This window comes from Balaenoptera physalus (assembly GCF_965194825.1).
Source record: "Balaenoptera physalus genome assembly, chromosome: 3".
In the NCBI taxonomy this organism is placed as follows: Eukaryota; Metazoa; Chordata; class Mammalia; order Artiodactyla; family Balaenopteridae; genus Balaenoptera; species Balaenoptera physalus.
In genome coordinates this window covers 142,463,542-142,485,052 of record NC_138890.1, presented here as the reverse complement: position 1 = coordinate 142,485,052, position 21,511 = coordinate 142,463,542, and the positions used below count along the sequence as shown (strand labels likewise).

The 21,511-nt window shown below is 36.1% G+C and overlaps 1 protein-coding gene across 7 annotated transcripts in view; it reads left to right on the top strand.

Annotated features, from left to right (window-relative positions):
• The window catches only part of FBXO4 (F-box protein 4), a 435,787-nt gene that overhangs the window by 121,860 nt on the left and 292,416 nt on the right, over positions 1–21,511 (top strand). The gene's annotated exons all lie outside the window — the stretch shown is intronic.

The following is a 21,511-nucleotide window of genomic DNA, read 5'->3' as shown; positions in this document are numbered from 1 at the left end:
GAATGACAGAGAGCCCTGAAATAATAACACCAGCCTGTAGTCCTAATCGTGTCTGAAGAAGCAACTTCTGCCACTGAGTTTATAGTTAATAGAATTCATCAGTCCCCCATTGGAGTTGGGTTATGTCTCCCTTGCAGTCAAAAGAACTGTGACAAATGCTGCTGTGCTACACACACAAACGCTTTTCTTCAATTGGGTTGGCTTACTGTTGTCTGAATATGTACGTGCATTCTTTGCTTATGTTGTGACCTTACTGGTTCCTCAAATTTATTGGAAAATCCCACAGTCTATTTATCTAAATTCTATTAATTCTTTTTTTAATATTTATTTATTTATTTATATTTTTGGCTGTGTCATGTCTTAGTTGCAGTGCGCAGGCTCTTTGTTGCAGCACGTGGGCTTCTCTCTGGTTGAGGCACAGGCCCAGTAGTTGTGGCGCATGGGCTTAGTTGTCCCACAGCATGTGGGATCTTAATTCCCCGACCAGGGATTGAACTGGTGTCTCCTGCATTGGAAGGCGTATTCTTTACCACTGGACCACCAGGGAAGTCCCTAAATTCTATTAATTCTTTATATCCAGTGTAAAGTCCTTTCTCCCTCAGTCTTCATTGACAACCTACACAGCCTTCCTCTGAACTCTTTGCATTTATTTTTTGTGCCACTATATGGACATTTAATCCAATATTGCCTTATCATACTTCTTGAATTACAGTTTGTACTGTTATTTAATTTGTGTGTGTACCTCACCAATTAATTTATAAACTCATTGAGGAGACATATATTACATTTTTCTTTCTCAAAGTTCCCCATAATGATACGCACATCATAAGAACTTGGCAAATATTTGTTGTCTGTTTGGCAGAATAAACTGAAACAGTGCCATATAACAAATAAATCTAAGCAGAGACTTTGGGGTGAGAGCCAGATCTATGAAATAATCAAGTCCGCCTTGGTATAATGATGCTATTTCATGTGTTCCTTGCTTGTCTTCTGGTGGGTATGTAGGGGCAAAGTATAAGAGCAAAGTTATGTCTACAGGAGAAAGAGGACATTAGAATATGAGATTAGTCTCTGTTACTGAGAAGAGAATAATGCTTTGATGAGGTGTCAGTAAACTATACTCGTCTGTCACCTATTTTAATGAATAAAATTTATTGGAACACAGTGCAGAGACCATATGGCCTGTACAGACAAAAATGTTTACTGTCTGGCCCTTTAAAGAACAGTGGTTTGCTGACTCCTGACTTAGATAAGTGTGCTTACTTCTCAACTGAAACAGGGAGAAAATCAGCCACAACAATTTATTGTGGGAAAATTGAATAGAAATTTATACATCTACCAACAGCCTTTGAGTAGCCTCTGTTTGCATCTCACCCTGACATGAAGCTCTCAAGTTATAACATATAAAATGGCTCAAGGAGGGGTCAGGACCACCTTCTTGGGTGGGGAAAGTTGGAGTTTGCACAGGATAGAAGTGAGATACTAGACTGGAGAACAGGAAAAAGGGGTTGAAAGAGATAAAGAGGAGACAGAGGTATAAGCAAGAAACTAAAATACAGGCCAGTAAGCTACTTCTATCACAGGTAGATAAAGTTACAAGCATTTTTTTTTCTTTCCATATTGTAATTCTTTTTGAGATATACCTGATCGTTGAGTAAAGAATTTCATCTTTCCAGGGTGGTGCTCTGATACGTCTTGGGTCTGGGGAATATTTGGGAGGAAGAGGGTAATAAAGAAAAGCTAATCTTATTCCTCTATCGTCATTTGATTCTGCTGACTGTGAAGAAGCAACCTACCCTGAGTTCTCCAGCTGCAAGGAACTGAATTCTGCCAACCTGGGAGAATTCTGAACTTGAAGAGGACCCCAAGTGTCAGATGAGACCTCAGCTCTGGCCAACTCCTTGATTGCAGCTTTGTGAGATACTGAGCAGAGGACTTTCCTAAGCTGTGCCTGGATGATGGATGTAGTTTCAAGCTCCTAAGTTTTTGATAATTTGTTATGCAGCAGTAGAACACTAATATACCTCCCTGACTACACACTCTGTCCCCTGTCCCTGCTTTGTTTTCTTCCATTACCTATACACGTTTTGAATTCTGAATAACTTGCTGTGCATGTGTTTTCATCATCAGTTTCTCCCACTTAATTGTAAGTGCTGGTATTTTGGTCTCATTTGTTTACTGCTCTGTCACCAGTATTTAGAAGAGAAACTGGAACATAATAAAAATATGTATTTGTTCAATGAATGTTCTTCTGACTTTTTTTTTTTTTTTTAATTTTATTTATTTATTTATTTATGGCTGTGTTGGGTCTTCGTTTCTGTGCGAGGGCTTTCTCTAGTTGCAGCAAGTGAGGGCCACTCTTCATCGTGGTGCGTGGGCCTCTCACTATCACAGCCTCTCTTGTTGCGGAGCACAGGCTCCAGACACGCAGGCTCAGTAATTGTGGCTCACGGGCCTAGTTGCTCCGCGGCATGTGGGATCTTCTCAGACCAGGGCTCGAACCCGTGTCCCCTGCATTAGGCAGGCAGAGTCTCAACCACTGCACCACCAGGGAAGCCCCTTCTGACTTCTTTATTCTTGCTTTCATTCAACTGACTTCCATATTTCCAAGTTTCCCAAAGCAAAACTTTTATCTCTTCAACTTCTATCTTAAGAGGAACTTATCTCTCAGCAAAGGAGAAAAATATGGCAGTCAATTTCTCAAAGATGGAGGTTTGCAAATAATCTCACTGCCCAAAGGACAGGACATAAGAATGAGATTGAGATTAATTATGAGTGAGATCAGGTTAATTACTACCTATGCACAGGTTAATGAAAGAGATCAGGTTAATTACTACCTATGCACAGAATAATTAATTTTTAAAGAAAAAAGAATCAGAGTGAATAAACTCTACAGTTTCAATTTTTTAATGCTTTTCCCAGAATGAACGGTTAAGTAATTTCATACACAAATGTGAAATTAATTGCTTATGCTTTTAGCAAGTTTAATTCATGAAGAAGTTAAGGACTGGTTTTCCTTTAGATATTCTAAGAGGCATATCTGGAAAATATCATGAGAATTGGTGTGTGAGGATATCAGTAACTAATCAAAGGTATTTGCCTAAGATACATGATGTGTGGCTCTAAGATGGTGGGAGATGAAGGGAGATGAGGAAAGAGTAGGAATAGGTACTGTGTTAGGTACAGTTATGATCTCTGCTGAGGAACTCTTGCCCTGGCTTCAGGTTTTTCTAGTCAGTGGGCCTATCAGATGAATACATATTGGCAACAGGTGGTAAACATAATAAAGCAATTAGTGAGTGAATATCTTTGGACCTGCTATTCAGTTTCGTGGCTGAATGATTGATCTTGTTCAAGATGACAAAGCAATCCAGGGTTGTGCTAATTTTATATTAGGGTCATACAGGCAGTATTGTCCTCAGCCTAGGGCAACCTGGGGCCTTATGCTTTAGAAGACCCACTTTGGCCCTCCTACGTCTGGATTCCTCAATACAATTAAAGACACTAGGAGGCTGAGAGGACATGCCTAACTGGAACCTTTACAAACTTGCACTCTACTGCCACCCCACCAGTATCACACCATCAAAGCTGATATGCAAGGAAAAACAAACAAAAGAAGTCTAATATTGTCTAGTATTGACTGGACTGATCAGTCCTCCTTTAGATTTTATGAAATAATGGGAAAGCTTTGACCACTCAAATAATTTCAGCCAATAAACAGCTGAATCCAACATGAATCTAGAATGACATTTGAACTTGTGATCCTCCTAGTCCTGACTGAGGAGGGAGATGAGACAGCAATTAAGAAACTCTCATTTGGGAACCCTCTTGCACTGTTGGTGGGAATGTAAATTAATACAGCCACTATGGAGAACAGTATGGAGGTTCCTTAAAAAACTAAAAATAGAACTACCATATGACCCAGCAATCCCACTACTGGGCATATACCCTGAGAAAACCATAATTCAAAAAGAGTCATGTACCACAATGTTCATTGCAGCTCTATTTACAATAGCCAGGACATGGAAGCAACCTAAGTGCCTGTCGACAGATGAATGGATAAAGAAGATGTGGCACATATATACAATGGAATATTACTCAGTCATAAAAAGAAACGAAATTGAGTTATTTGTAGTGAGGTGGATGGACTTAGAGTCTGTCATACAGAGTGAAGTAAGTTAGAAAGAGAAAAACAAATACCGTATGCTAACACATATATATGGAATCTAAAAAAAAAAAAAAGGTCATGAAGAACCTAGGGGCAAAACGGGAATGAAGACACAGATCTACTAGAGAATGGACTTGAGGACACAGAGAGGGGGAAGGGTAAGCTGGGACAAAGTGAGAGAGTGGCATGGACATATATACACTACCAAACGTAAAATAGATAGCTAGTGCGAAGCAGCTGCATAGCACAGGGAGATCAGCTCAGTGGTTTGTGACCACCTAGAGGGGTGGGATAGGGAGGGTGGGAGGGAGGGAGATGCAAGAGGGAAGAGATATAGGGACATATGTATAAGTATAACTGATTCACTTCATTATAAAGCAGAAACTAACACACCATTGTAAAGCAATTATACTCCAATAAAGATGTTAAAAAATAAAATAAAACAAAAAACAAAATAAAGAAACTCTCATTCACATGCTAGCAGCAAGAAATGGGACACAAGTTGAGGTTTCATTTATTTTAAGAGGTGCCTTGGATCCAGGATGCTGTGTGATAATGTTCTTAATCTGACAAAATTGGTCAATTCTGCTATACCTTAACTCGTAGGATTTATACCTGTCAAACTCTGATTGACTTGGGAAATCCAACATTGTACAATCATAGTATCCTGTATTATAACATCCAAATGACTACATTTCCTGTAACTCTAAGAACTTGTTAGTATATACATCACAGTGAATAATCTCTTATTCCTGTATGATAACATTGTGTTTTATAATATGCACACACACACACATACACACAGGGTGACCCTTATTTTCAAGCTTCTTTATGTGCTCAACAATGCAATTAGGTCTGGACAAGTTGAAGATATAGTTTTGATCTCAGTCAGCATCCAGATGATGTCTTCTGAATTTCCTGCACAATAGTAATGAGCACAAATGCACAGAAAGAGTAATTAGAGAAACAGAGATTCAAACAGGGCTCTTCACCTCTGTTATTCTGCTTTTCATAGTAGAGTTTCCTGATTAGAAACCAAGGGGCAGCAAAAGAGCACTGGACACTTGGGAAGGGAAGAAAGGAGAAGGGAAGAGAAGTTGATAAATGAAAGAATGAGGTATGCAGACAGGAAAAGATGGTGCACTGTGGAGGAGCAATGAGACAGATTTTTTAATGTTATTAATTCATATATGACTAACCCTATGCACTGGGATACAGGGATATGTCTGTTTATTGCCATTCATTCATTCAATAAATAATTACTGAGTAACTACTATGTGCTAGGCGCTATTATGTGTGTATTTCCACCATGGACCAAAGAGGAAATGGTGCCCTCAAGGGTCTTATATCTGAGTGGGGGAATATAAAATGAATAGGGAAACCAAATAGTAGGTTACAGTGCTGTGGGCGAAAAAGGTAGAGGAGGGTCAGGAGGATCAGAGAAAGGATCAGGTTGCAGTATTAAATACGGCAGTCAGGGCAGGGCAGGACACTTTAGGGCTGCAGTATTTAAACAAAGACTGTAGGAGGTGAGGAGGTTATCCAGGCAGTTCTCTGGGGGAGGGGAGGGTTTTCCAGCAAAGGGAACAGCTAGGGCAAAGGCCTCTGTGGAGGAAGAGGAGGAGTTCAGTTTTGAACATGTCAAGTTTGGCATGCTATTGGACATCCAAATAGAGATGTCAAAGCAGCAGTTGGATATATGAGTCTGGAGTTTGGGGAGCAAGGTCTGGACTTGAGATAAGAATTTAGGAACATTAGCAAAAAGAGGGTATATCTCAAACCGCAAGCCTGAATGAAATCACCAAGAGAGTGACTGTAGCTAAAGAAGTCTGAGGCTGTCCCAAAAGGCTTTAAAATTAAGAGGTTTGGGAGACTCTGGAAAACAAGCCAAGGAGATGGAGGAGAGGTTCACTAAGGGAAGGAGGAGGAGCACAGTTACTTTCTTCTCCCCATTGTCAAAACTGGCTAATGTTGGTGAGTTGCAGACAGTACTTACTCTACCTAACAAAAGTCATCTCCTCCCCTGTAAGAGGCAATAGAAACCACAGGACTCTGGCCAAAAAAAAAAAAAAAAAAAAAAAAATCTTGCTCTCAAGAAGTGTACCAAAGAAAAGACATGTTTTAAATGTGCCTAGAAATTTAGAAACATCTTTTGATTATTATCCTAGGGATACTATCATCAGAGCTCTTTACCGGAAAAACCCATTTTACTTATTTTTAAAGCAGTAATCTTATTTCTAATACTTTTAGTAATAGCACGGCTCTGTCAGCTAATGTATTTTTTTTAATTCTCACATTCTAATGAAAAAAGACATTTGTCATCTAATGACTCTGTTAAATTAGCTAGAAATGAAGGCTGACCACTTCTTTTATGCTTGATAGAAACGTGCACATAAAATTAGTAGTAACTCAATTTCATCTCTTGGTAAAAGTGGTTAATAATTTGTATTTACATGTCTTTTAAATTGAAAAGGCTAAGGTGTGTATAAATTCAAAACCAGTCATTTTATTGTGCCATGTATCAAAAGCTTAGATTAATTACAGACAGAAGCATTCAGCTCACTGCTAATAAGAGCTATGTCAAATGATTAGCATAAACTAGATAATGGAAATTATCTTGATTTACCGTTGCTCAAAAGAGAAAATATTATCTCAATTATTCTTGATTTATTTGACCAAATTTTAAAAAGCTCAGAGATTGCTTCAGTTAAACAGTTTTTTTGTGTGTGCAGGGTAATTTCTATACATATTTTATGAAATCTACAGCAAATATCCCAAGGTACTACAGGCTTATCATTTTATCCTAGTTAATTAGATCAAATAAACATATCTACTCTTTGCTGTGAAGCAACTCATGATCAAATGTGTCTAGCAGGTTGAGTGTAGTTTGAAGTTAGTTTGGAAGAAAGCCTAACAAAGATCAGAGAAGCTGACCTCATTAGACACAGTAATATGTTTTGAGAAATTTAATTTAGGTTTAACAGTTATTCTATGTATAAATGTCATAGGAACTCATAAGACTGTTTGTAATAAGCAATAAACAGAGGAGAATTAAGAATAAACTATAAAAAGATGTTCTTCATTAGATTTTCGAGCTAGAAAAATATTTGACCTGGCAGTCAACATAGTCAAACAGTTGTGAGTGACTGAGGAGTTGCTGAGAGATCCCTGATGATTGCTAGTGAATGATATTCTTGGTCAACTTGGTTCTGCATGTTTATTAACATCTGAGGAGTAATACCCATAGCCAAAAGCACTGGTAAATTTTTTCCAAGGTGTTTGTTGGCTCAAACTGTAGATGGCTTTGCTTAGGAGGCTTGTTCTCTGATATTTGTTGAAATACAAAGACAGCTATTTCATAGATAATTGTCCTGTATTTATTTACATGACATGTTTCCATGTTTGGTTGCTATTGATGTGTTTACTGGCTCTGAGTTGATTTTTCATTCAGATTTTTAGCACTAAATAAAATACCAAAACCAAAACAAAATAAGTAAAATAAGGGATGCTTTTAATTTTGGATTAATTCTGACTAAACCAGTTTAAGAAAAAAAGTCTTGCTTTGTTTTTATCTATACATAGGAACAGGGCCAGGAGTAAGGTGAAGTGAATGGGGTACTTGCTCAGGTACAAGATTCAGGTGGGCTGGGCCAGAGAATGAAGGATCTTTCTCCTATGGAATCTGAATGTTACTCTATAGGTGAGGAGTTAGCTAGGATGTTTGAAACAAAGCAGTGATGTGATCAAATCTTCCTTTCCCAAAACCTGCTCCTTCTCCAAAACTTATTGAAATAATAAATAAATAACAAGAGTATGGAGTAGTAACAATGGTATGCCATGAATGTAATGTCAGTGGATTTCTAGTAGATAGAGGATGGATGAGACCAGATTAAAGAAGCCACCAAAGACTCTTAAACTTCCTAAGAAAGTAGTGAGGTGTTACAGCCTTTGCAGGAAATGAGGAAATGCTGGCCTACTCCTTTAAGACTTCCTACTTTGGAGGGGTTAGAGTTAGTTGGTGCCAGTGATGAGAAGGGTCAAGACAGGGACCATTCCTCTAGGTTCCCCTAACCATAAGAATCACTTGAAGACAAACTCAGTCAAACAAGAGATACATCTAAATAAAAATTCATCATCTATATCATGATAGGAAAGGACCTGATGTTTAGCCCTGAAACTCTTTAAATAAACAAAGTATAAACAACTGTTGTGTGTTTACAAAATGAAACAAACATACTTTTTGAAATTGATGATAACGCTTAAAAATAATCACAGATAATAATAAAAACATTCCAGATTATAAACAAAAAACAAAACAACACTAAAGAGAGGATATGGGTGTTAAAGATGGTATAGATATGCTAATTATTTTGTCTATCATTGAAAGAGCAAATAAAGGCTGTTTTTCATTCTTGACATTAATAATTAGAGACTAGTGATTTGATTGTAAGACTTACAAGTAAAACAGCATGTTTACCTTCCAAGTTACTGGAGCTAAAAGATATCAAAGAATATATGGACTATATAGCACAAGACTAAAAACAAACAAACAAGAAAGGCAAGGAGGCAAAGCATAACATGACACTTAGGATATTACATGTAAATGGGAACACGCAATGAGATAGGATGGGGAAGAGGCAGTAATTAGCAAGTCCTGTATCAGACTTGCCCCAAATCTCAGATACTGTGTCAGGGGAAATGTATAATTTCTTTTAGGTTCATCTGTGAACACTCACTCTTTTATGAAGGTAATTTGAAGGATGCTCTGAAAAATGATTTCCTTCTCATGATTCAGTTTCTGAGGCCCAAAAGTCCACCAACAGAATATACTCCCTCTTTCCTTTAGCTTAGAAGTTCTTTCTAGAAAGCCATTAGACATTTTCCAATTTCATCATAAATCAATCACCCAAATTATTATTTTTTTGCTTTCAAATATATTTTAGTGTTTTTATCCAGTTATCAACTACCAATGCCTTAGCTGAAGCAGTTTATCATAAAGTTTCTCAAGATTAAGTGTGAATAAGATAACATTCTGGCATGGCTCAGATAAGTGTTGACAGCCAATATATTTGGAGTAATGATTTCCTTGCTGAAGTTTCCACTAGTATGAAATAAGAAAATAAGAAAAATATAGTGAATTTCTAGAACAGTTAAATATACTCATTTGTTTCTGATGTAATGGATTATTTTTATTTATTTTTATTTTTTAAAATTTATTTTAACTTTTTATTTTATATTGGAGTATAGTTGATTAACAATGTTGTGTTAGTTTCAGGTATACAGCAAAGTGATTCAGTTATACATACACATGTATCTATTCTTTTTCAAATTCTTCTCCCACTTAGGTTATTATAGAATACTGAGCAGAGTTCCCTGTGCTATAAGTAGGTCCTTGTTGGTTATCTATTTTAAATATAGCAGTGTGTATATGTCAATCCCAGCCTCCCAGTCTATCCCCACGCTTCCCCCTGGTAACCATAAGTTTGTTCTCTAAGTCTGTGAATCTATTTCTGTTTTGTAAATAAGTTCATTTTTGTCATTATTTTTAGATTCTGCACATAAGCAGTATCATGTGATATTTGTCTTTCTCTGTCTGACTTACTTCACTTTGTATGATAATCTCCAGGTCGGTCCATGTCACTACAAATGGCATTATTTCATTCTTTTTAGTGGCTGAGTAATAGTCCATTGCATATATGTACCACATCTTTATCCATTCAACTGTTGATGGACATTTAGGTTGCTTCCATGTCTTGGCTATTGTAAACTGTGCTGCAATGAACGTTGGGGTGCATGTATCCTTTTGAACCATGGTTTTCTCCAGATATATACCCAGGAGTGGGATTGCTAGAGTCCACTGGGTTTCAGTGTTAAAGATTCCTTTGTTTTAGGCAATGAGTCACTATTGGGTAGCAATTTTTAAAGTGTCCATACTTGGCAAAATAGACTATTTCTATTAGTAACTCTGCTAGTTTACCTTTATTTCTTTTAATATTTTACTGTTAATTGAGGTCAGAGAGACTCCCATTCATTTTTTTACTTAAGCACCTGATATCTATTGAGGTCCTACTATGTGTCAAGCACTGGTCTTGGTCCTGGGAACACAGCAGAGAATAACAACAGTGTTTACTCTCATGGATCTTAAATGCTGCTGAGGGTGGAGTCAAGCTACAAGCAAATAAATATATAATATATCGAATGGCCATAAGTTCAAAGAGAAAAGTGAAGCAGAGTAAGAACACAGTGAGTGGTGAGGTACCATATTAGATAAGGCATATTTGAGTAAGTATCTTAATGGTAAGAAAACATTCTAGAACAGGGACGGGGCATTGTCTGCTTTGCATATTCGAGGAACTGTGAGGTGGTCTTTCAGGCTGGAACATAGTGACCTAGGAGGTGGTAAATGAGATGAGATTTAAGGAATAGTTCATATCTCTTAATACAATGCCTTGCATACAATGTAATTCAATAAATTTTTGTTTTCCTCCCATACTCTATACCTGTTTTCACGTATTGATAGAAAACCCAAATTATAAGAACTTTGAACAGTCAAGGAAAGAGGCAATAGGATGACTGTGCTAATTAGGTTATATGACAGACATTTTCCACAACTTGAAGAAGTTAAATTTATAGTGCTAACATTTTGACAAAAATATATGTAAAACTCATGATAAAATAAAAATAAGTAACTAAAAAATTATATTGGCTAAGATGTATTAAAGATAGCAATATTTTGAATTTTTTCCAACTCTTTTTGAGTTTATCAGTTTGAATAAGTTGCTTCTGGGTAAAAGAGTAAAAGATACAATTAACAGTCATTTTGGTCTTGATAAGTCCATCTGGGCATACTTTCCGGAAGTTGACAAATACATTGCTCTCTTGACTGTGTAACAAATTCCCTTGCAATTCAGGCCAATTCTTCTCTCTCAATGATACTGAGGAGCACACATTGAGTGTCAGACAAGAGATCATCGAAAATAACTTTTGATGATGGATGAGTGTGACAGTTTACTAATATAATCAGAATGTGATTTTTACCATATAACTTGGAAGGAGTTCAAAGAATTGAGTGACATTGGTACACAAAACTCCTTCCATTTCTATTCATATAATTTCTCAGCAATTATGTCTATCAAAAATGTGTAATAGGCATGGAGTGTCTGTTACACCCTGTCTCATCCTAGAAATAAGCAATATTTATCCATAGTGAACCAGTTGCAAAAAACAACTATACCCACTAGCTTATATTTTCAATAAAGTTTTACTTTTCTATATCTAATAATTATCAGTGTGTAAGTCATACTGATTGTTTACTGATAATTGTAATAATAAATGAATTAAGAAGAAATATTTTAATACAGCTTTATGGTCTTAATAAATTTTAAAACAGCATTTTAATTTATATACAGATTTTTGTGCCCCAAAGTCAAGATAGACTGATTAACAAAAGAATTTCAAATATAACAATAGATTGGATTAGGGTAAAATTCTATGGGGAAAAGTGGTATAGAAACACAGTTTCAAGCAGAAAAGGAAGGAGTGTAAAATTTCTGCTTGTAAAGAAGAGCTAAGTCAAATATTTAATTAAAATGGACAATGATGTTTATCCTTTTGGACATATTTAGAAGAAAGACTGTAACAATTTTATTTACATGTCAATATTTAAATATACCAGAAATTATGTTGTTTACAAGTATTTAAGCTTATGATAAAATATAATAGTTTTTAAGTTAAAAATGTGCAAAGAGTTACACAGTTTGCCAAAATTCTTTCTAGTAGTACAAGGGAAAAAAAGAAAGTTGGAGGTCATTGTCCTGTGGTGTTTCTTGATATAGCCCTTATATGTAAACATTTTCCAATTCTCTCCTGTCTCCCTTGCAGTAAAGGAGCTGAAATAAAATCGAATCCTAAGGAAACTCCAGCAGTTATAATAAAACTAAAAAGGATTTCCATTTCTTATCATTGACAATGAAGTCAAGCAAGCTATGTGCTCTTGAAATCCTGGGATTCTCTAAGTTGAAACGAAATGTTCTGAGGCTAAAGCTGAATAATATCAATTTTCTTACTTTTTAGAAAAAAATATCTTAATCAATAGACTTTTTCTATTTTTTTCCCTCCTAAAATTTTATTAAAACCTTTGGTGACAGCTGGTTTTAGTCTATTAGTGATGTTTAGCTATTGAATTACCTAATTTAGTATTATTTATTATACTATATAATAATATATAAATTTATTATTTATTTCTTATAGTATATAATATATGTATATAATTTATTATTTATATATTGTTTATTATTATTATAAGTAGGAAATAAATATTTGTAGGAAAACTTGGAAACAGTTCATCATATTTTATTTGTTAAGTCATTTTTCTTTTTAAAGTTTTTATACCAATGATTTTTACTTTATATTGTGTGTGTGTATATATTTTTTTTTTTTTTTGGCTAAGAAAGTAGTTTTTAATTTGTTTAAGTGAATTAAATGTCCAGATTTCAAAGTGTGGTACAAAGATCATGGTGTTCTGAAAAGATCTCCATGAATTCTCTACCATCTGAACAAATTTGAGAACCATTAAGATGGATCATTGTTTGTAAACTATTAAACAATCTAAAGAAACCAGCTAGTTTTATTTAGGGTGTCAAAATGACTAAAGTTTTGTCCATATGCACAATACATTTAGTTTAGAACAATACACATTTCTTTATAAAATTATTATACAAGTGGAATTTCTCCAGGAGGACTTAGTCTCCAAACATGATGCTTATTTTCTTAAATAATTATAAAGACAACTCAAGATGAAATTCTGGATTTTCAAGGACCTCATTAAGTAGTGTTGTATAGAATAAAGTTTCCTATAATAATGAAGAATTATTAAACATAATTTCCTCTCACTAGTAAAAAACCAGAACTCTATTACTTTATGTCCCCCCAGCATGTGCTTTTTTAGTTCTGCCTGTGAATCAATAGTTTTGTTTAAAAATTCATCTCCATTGACAGGTGTTCCTGATGAAGCTAGCTTTTTGCATTAGCCTGTTGCAAGAAGCATTTCCTTTTCTACTACATTATCATATCTTTAGAGTTGACTCAATGTATCAACTGTATATAGCTTTATAATGAAGATGAGGTGATTTGAAATCACTTAAGAAAAAGCCAGCTTATGGAATTTATGGAAACATCCCAAGTGTTCCAATTTTCACTTTCTCATGAATTCTGAGTGAAATGTCTTCTTATTTGAGTTACAGATGCAGTTCTTTTTTTTTTTTTAAACAGTGTGTCAGGTCAGAGGTGGATTTCAATGAATCTTACATTTTTTCTCAGCTTTCATTAATGCCCAAGTGGTACATTTAAGGATTTCTTTTTAGGTGTAACACACATTTGATGGCTCAATCTTAATAGTACAGCTTGATCAACTTTTATGTATGCATGTATATGCAGAGACAGAACATTTTTAGCCCCTCGAAGGTGTTCTTCCCAGTCAGTATTGCAACTCGAGTAACCACCTCTCTGCGTTCTGTCACCATTGATTAGGTTTACTCGTTCTTGAACTATAAAAATGTTATCATGCAGTATGTCATCTTTGTGTCTGTTTTCTTTCACCCCACATAATGGCTGTACAGAGTATAGTTCATCTCTTTAAAGGCAAACATGAGGCTAATAAATGAGAGAAGATTAAAAAGATGTTATTTTTTTTTTCCTAATTGAAAAGAAGATAATCCCCTAGACAAGATTCTGGAGATCTGTCAAGACCTGCCTCTGGAGGAGTTCGTCTTAGGGTGTGGTAGTTTGTGCTGGCTCCCCAGCTTCTGGGCGCAGGGCAGGATGGCACTGACTGCCACCTTGTGGTTACGCGGGGCCACTGACTCGTTTTGGAAAATGTGTGTTATGTACAGAAATGACACGTGTCACTTTTGAGGGGGAACATTTAGTTGCTGCTGCCTGACTCTCCAGAGCTTCTCTCTCTGTCTGCCAGGGTAACCAACATGTTCCAGACAGGGGATGCTTCATTTGCCTGGGTCTTGAATGAGGATGGTGCAGAGCAAAACCACCAGCTGGTGGACATTCATGTGAGAAAGAAAGAAACGTTTGTTGGTTTAGGCTGCTGGAGTTTGGTGGTTCTTTGTTACCAAAGCATAACATTCTATGCTGACAGATTCCAAAGGTGAGAAGGAAAAGTTGGGTAAGACCTCAGCTTATATTCCTGGCTGATAAAAGTTTCAGACATGGTATTGGGACTTACGAACAACCCCTGAAGGGGTCCATGTCTCTTCCGTTGCTTTGTGTACAGTTCCTTAGCAGACAGCTCTTTAGCAATCACTTTATTCAAAGCTCAGTGACATTCTTGGGCTGGTTCTTTTATCAGCACCGCTCTCTGATACTTTCCTCTGACTTACCCTAAAAAAATAATCCCCCAAGAGGAGAGGTTGAGATGACAGTTTGGGGAACACTTGCTGGTGGACTGATTCACATTCTCTAAGTCCCCTCAATGAACTGTCCTCACTTTTCTCCAGGATGCCATAGCCAGGCTGGTCTCCACATATTACTCTCTAACTGTGTAACACTGATATTTTCCAAGTGATTGCATGTTACAGATTTTTGAGTCTTATTACTGATGAGGATAATTGCTCCTGCCTTTCCATGAATTAATTAAATAATTTGTTCACTGGACATTTATTGAATGCCCTGTGCCAGAGACTGAGCCAGGGATTGTGGATTCACCAGTGAATAAATTACAGACTGTGTTCTAAAGGATCTCACTTTCTGGGAAGTAAGGTCAGAAGGTAATAAAAGGACAGCGGAATGTGATAAGGGCAATAAAGGCCATTTGCAGAGGAAGTGATTAACTGTATTGTTGTTAACTGTGGTAGTGTGGAGGTCAGGAAAAACATCACAGAGTTGGTGGTTTTTTTAACTAAATCTCAAAGTTATGAACAGTTTTGTCAGGAAAACAAGCATAAATAAGCATTAAATTTGACACAAGCCTCAATATTGGCAATATAACACAACTCAATATCTCAAAATTTTCAAATTCTCAAAATTGAGTAAGATATAGACTAAATATTTCTCAAGGAAGACATTCTTAAGAACCTCTAGTTTTGTCTTGAATTACTTTTATTGTAATAATGCTAACATATATTTAAAATTTAGAATAAACTACTTATAGTCCTTTTACTGCTTCAAAATCAAAGCAAATTAAAAGTGTGTCATACTTTAATAAAAAGTTTAAAAAATTCTAGACAAATTTGGGGGTTCTATGTGAGTTCATTAAGTTGTGAGAAATAATCATATTACATAGTCTGGTTAAGTTTAAAGTTGTTTTCACTAAAAATGTTTACCAAAATACCCAAATTAATCAAAGGAAACTCCCAAACTAATATTCAAATTAATATGATATAACAAACACTTTAATTGCTAAAGTTGAGTTTAATGGTACAAAAATGTGCTTGGATATTTTCTATTTCACTTGTGGTTAACTTGATTTCTTAAGTTTTGCTTATGGTGAACCACTTTCTAAGTCATTGTCATTAACACTGCTGATACTTTTTCTTTTAAACAGTAAACTGTTTCAAAATTACTTTTACATTATTTTAGCAACCCAATCATTCTAATGGCTGTGTTCCAAATTATACTACTGAAAAGGGTTTAACAATCTATTAACAAAATATTCTCCATATTCTTATTACTACACTTAATGCTAATGAATGGTTTGCAAGTTGGTATCTATACAGATAGAATCAGTATAGTGTATCTAGTCTTAATATGTATATGGATTCAGTACCATAAAATCAGTCTTTTTGAATAGAGCTTGCTTATGTTCCTCTGTGTCCTCTCATCACTCAATTCTCCTTTGCTGAATTCTACTCATCGCTGTTTGAAATATTCTGAAAACATTGTTTTCACATTTGTCACTTCATTTATAAAATACCCCTTAACACATCAAGGTCACCTCTGCTTTTTACCCACTAACCTGACATAATTAAGATAACACATTATTCTGCTGCATTTGTTGATTCATCACAGCAAGTCAAAGTCTAAAATTATTAAATCGTAAGCAAAACTTGTACTCAATGAAAATGTCTTTTAATTATAAATTATCACTACAAGAGAGAAGTGTAGCATTTATATCTGGGAACATGTTTCAATATGAGTGCAAGGTCAGCTATGGAGTGTTTATTGTCATTTTCACATTAGGACAATGTCTACTATTGAAAGACTTCTTGGGGCTAAAATTCCAATCATGTAAATTAGTATTTGGTCACACTGGTAGCTTTGTCCCTTTATCTTTCATTGCTAAGCAACCAGAGAAAGGGGTCAGGTAACCTTAAGAGTATGGTGTAAATCTGCCTGATTTTGTTTTATTTTAATTATGCTAGGAGGTTACATATGTGAACAAAATAATTATGGTTACAAATTAATTAGCATATCACATATGCCAGAACATTTACATACATTATTTTATTTAACTCTCACTTTACTTATGATGGTCAAATCCCACATCGACATCTTACTAGGTATTTTTATGTTCAAAAGTATTTAACAAGGCTTAGGAGTCCTGGTTGACCAATGTAGAGGATGCTATAGTATGCCACCAGGTTCCCTTTTAGAACTGAGGCACTTCTCTAATATTCATTGAAGCAGATGTGGGGCAATTCTGAAGAGCCATCCCAGCTCCAGAGCTCCCCAGTGAATCCAGTGACGACCTCTATTTTAACTGCAACACAGTTCTACTTCTTTCTTAAACCAGTGCTTCTCAACTGAGGGTGATTATGCCCCACCCCCTGACCAGTGGGCATTTGGCAAAGTTTCGAGACATTTCTGATACAGATGGGCGAAAGTTTTGCTACTGGCATCTAGTGGGTAAAGGCCAGGCATACTGCTAAACTCCCTATAATCCACAGGACATTCCCCCACATAAAGGATTATTTTGTCCAAATATGAATAATGCCGAAGTTGAGAAATCCTGGCTGAAATCCACAGGTCTTGTTCCTATTAGCCTTTTTTGATACACCTTTTGCCCTCAATTCTCAGAGTCTCAGAATCTTATAATCAGATATAAGCCAACTTATATCTGAGAACTGTGAAGTAATTCCAGTGTCCTGGTTGGTATTTGTGTTTATGATACCACTAGCATCCAGTGTTCTAAGCATATCTGTCTGGTAAGGAAGAGGTTTACTATTGCAGTCCTTATTAGTACTTCCTAGGTGCTAATCAAAATAAACCAGAAAAAGAATCAGTCAAAGAGTAATGCTATACATCAAGGCCCTGAGTACATTACTTGTATGCCTTTGAAACCTTAAGGGAACAAATTCTGCTAAGGATTAGCAAGGAGAAACTGTTTTAAACACTGTTTCTCCCTTAAATGTAGCAAAATAACATAAAGAAGGACAAATGGGAGAAAAGACTCTTTATTGTTCAGTGAAGCTAGCTAGTTATGTAAAGTAACTCCTTAGTCCAAATGGTTGAAGAATGTGTTCCAAAACCAAGGGAAAGAGGACACTGATTGCAGATCATTTATTTTTCAGATCTTTGAGCATATACATGGGGAAAATGTTTGTTGTTTGGCTCTGAAGAACCTAACCACAAATCCCCTGCTTGGAATGGCAAAGTCTGAGGCTATGCATGGGCTGTATGAGAGACCTTGGGCCAGTTTCTCTATTGCAGGGTAACACAAATGACAGGATGGAGAAACTATGCAAACAACTAAAATTTGAAGAAGCAGGCTGCCAATGGGTTAACAAAGAGGAAAGATAGTGGTAGCAGTCAACCTGACAAAAGTCAGTTGAAGAGAAATAAATAAGTTAAATCACTACAACTACCCTTCTCTTCCAAAGAAATAAAAACAAAATTCTATGACATGTCGTTCTCCACAGTAAGCCAAGAAAAATTCCTGTTCACCTTGAGGTGGAGAGCATGTATATGTTTATACTACGTTGATTGCTGAGGACAATGTCTTCACTGGTGTGGACAGAGTGGTGAGATGTCCCAGGGCAGAGCATACAACCGAGTTGAGGCAAGTGTTCCAAGATAATATACCTGAACTTAAGTTGCCTTCTATCTTGTCTCACTCCCTGTCTTCCTAACACTATTTTTCAGGTATTGACTAACCAGGAAAGAATAGCTCCCATTCAAAACCAAGTAATAATTGGAAATTAACTAGGATATGAAAGTGACATTGTAAATAGGGCAAAGAGTCAAATGTTTTTTCTTTATGAAGTTTTCCTCCTTTTTAGGGGAAGGCAAAACTTTCCCAAGAACTCATGTCTACTCCCATTGGCCAAAGAAGTGTCAAATGTCCACCTCTACATGTAAGGGAAGTTGAGAAGTCAAACCTCCACTCTAATGGAAGGCAAGGGAGAAGCGAATTAGAACGAGTACATGTCTGCTGCACAAATCCAAACACGACAAGGATGGATCAAGTTCCAGCTCTGCCATTTACTAACTCTGTGACGCTGGACAAGTTACTTAACCTCTCTGTGTCTCAGTTTCTCCATCTTTAAAATAAGGATGATGATATTAATAGTATGTACTTCAGAGGATGGTCATCAAGATTAAATGAATTATTGCATAGCCAGCACTTAAAATTATTAGCTCCTAACAGGAGTTAATAGTTACAGTTAGGAGTTAGGAGTTAACAATTATTTTTATCTGCACTCTAAGGAACTCTTTGGCACTAAAATATTGTAATTCCATAAATGATTATTTGATGATAAAAGATAGGATTTACAAGAATTACAAATGATTTAGCTTTGCAGTTAGATCATGTGCTTAAAAAATATTAAAATGCTCACTTCTCATAGTGGAGAACCAATGCCAGTAAATATTTTCATTGGCTTAAAAGAGTTTTTATTAGAAAAGAAATATGACTTGTGTAGTTGGATGAACTCTTGAACAAGGAGACTAGTGAACATTGAATGATTATAAGGCTTTACTTTAAAAACATCTGGAAAGAATCTCTTTAAGGGAGTCGTTCTACCTTATTTTCCTTCAAGTTTGTAAACTATATTTAAGTTTTCCTAAGCAAGCAGCAATGTGTCCTGAGGGGAATTGTCACAGCTCCCTTCCCCATCAGCCAAAGTTAACTCACCATGAACTGCAAATTTATGAAGACTCTCTTTGTCCTATTACTTAAAACTAAGGTTTATCCTAAAGAAAGAAGTCAGCTAATAAATAGAAAGGCAAGTTCATTCTGGATGAGAACTTACTAATGACTGAAACAAAAGCTCATATCTGGGTTAAAAATTTGTCTTTCAACGTGCTTATAGTTCACTGAAAGGAGAAGGTAATTCACAAAAACCAAAAATATAGCAGTTAAAGCCTTAAGAGAAAATAGAGCAATATTGGTAGCCATGTTTTGAGAAGGAGAGATTACATGCTTTGGGATGATCAAAGAAGGTTCTAAGGAGATGGCATTTGAGCTTGTCATTAATGGATAAGCTGGTTTTGGACAGGTAGCATTGGGAAGAAGTGTATTTACATCAGAGGGAAAGAAAGAGCAGGCATAGGGGAAGGAAATTATAGTACAGATATTTCATGAGACGTTGGGAACAGATTAGGATCATGAGCAAGCTATGAATAGTCCTTCTCTCAGGGAGTTTACCTTTCAATAGGAAAGACAGAAAATAAGTAAGATGACAATTTAACACAAAAACAGAATGAGGGTTGTGAAGCAAATAGAGTGATGGAAAAGTTGGTGACTGGGTACGGGTCCAAGCTGGTGCAGAGGTGGAAGTTGCTGTTTTATATAGGGTTGCCATCACATCAGCCTTTCTAAGAAGGTGACATATGAGAAAAGACCTGAAAGAATTGAAAACTGGAGATCTAGACTTCCCAGTTAAAGGGAAGAGCAAATATAAACGCTTTGGAATAAGAAGAGCAGGAATACCTGTGGTGCTGGAACACAGTGAAGCATGGTAGAAGATGAGTTTAAAGAGGGAGACTGGATCCAGATTACCCAGGGCCAAGTGAACCGAGGTCAGAGTTTGGATTTTCTTCTAAGTGTAATGGGAAACTGCTGAAGAATTTGAAGAGGCAAGCAATATGATCTGATTTATGTTAGTAATAATAATAAAAATCACCTTGTTTTCCTGTATAACAGACAGCAGGGGGTAAGAATGGTGGCAAATGAAAAGACAACCCTTAGAATGGGAGAAAATATTTGCAAACGAAGCAACCAACAGGTGATTAATCTCCAAAATACACAAACAGCTCATGCAGCTCAATATCAAAAAAACAAACAACCCAGTCAAAAAATGGGTGGAAGATTTAAATAGACATTTCTCCAAAGAAGACATACAGATGGCTAAAAAGCACATGAAAAGATGCTCAACATCACTAACTATTAGAGAAATGCAAATCAAAACTACAATGAGGTATCAACTCACACCAGTCAGAATGGCCATCGTCAAACAATCTATAAATAATAAATGCTGGAAAGGGTGTGGAGAAAAGGGAGCCCTCCTACACTGTTGGTGGGAATGTAAATTGGTGCAGCCACTATGGCGAACAGTATTGAGGTTCCTTAAAAAACTAAAAATAGAGCTACCATATGATCCTGCAATCCCACTCCTGGGCATATATCTGGAGAAAACCATGGTTCAAAAGGATACATGCACCCCCATGTTCATTGCAGCACTATTTACAATAGCCAGGACATGGAAGCAATCTAAATGTCCATCAACAGAGGAATGGATAAAAAGATGTTGTACATATATACAATGGAATATTACCCAGCCATAAAAAAGAATGAAATAATGCCATTTGCAGCAACATGGATGGACCTAGAGATTGTTATACTGAGTGAAGTAAGTTAGACAGAGAAAGACAAATATCATTGCTTAATGTGAATCTAAAAAAAGGGTACAAATGAACTTAGCTACAAAACAGAAATAGAGTTAAGGATGTAGAAAACAAACTTATGGTTACCAGGGGGTAAGCGGGGGGAGGGATAAATTGGGAGATTGGGATTGACATACACACTACTATGTATAAAGTAGATAACTAACAAGGACCTACTGTATAGCACAGGGAACTCTACTCAATACTCTGTAATGACCTATATGGGAAAAGAATCTAAAAAAGAGTGGATATATGTATATGTATAACTGATTCACTTTGCTGTACACCTGAAACTAACACAATATTGTAAATCAACTATAATCTAGTAAAAATTAAAAAAAAAAAGAGTGGTGGCAAGGAGGCTGCTGCAAGAGATAATGTTGCATTGGTCTAGGGAAGATCTAGCTTCCATATGTTACAGGTATTGACTCTCAAGGATCTGGTAGGAGCCCTGCTGTGCCAGGTGTTAACTGTTTAGTTTCTATATCAAGGGCAGTCATAGAACGTCAC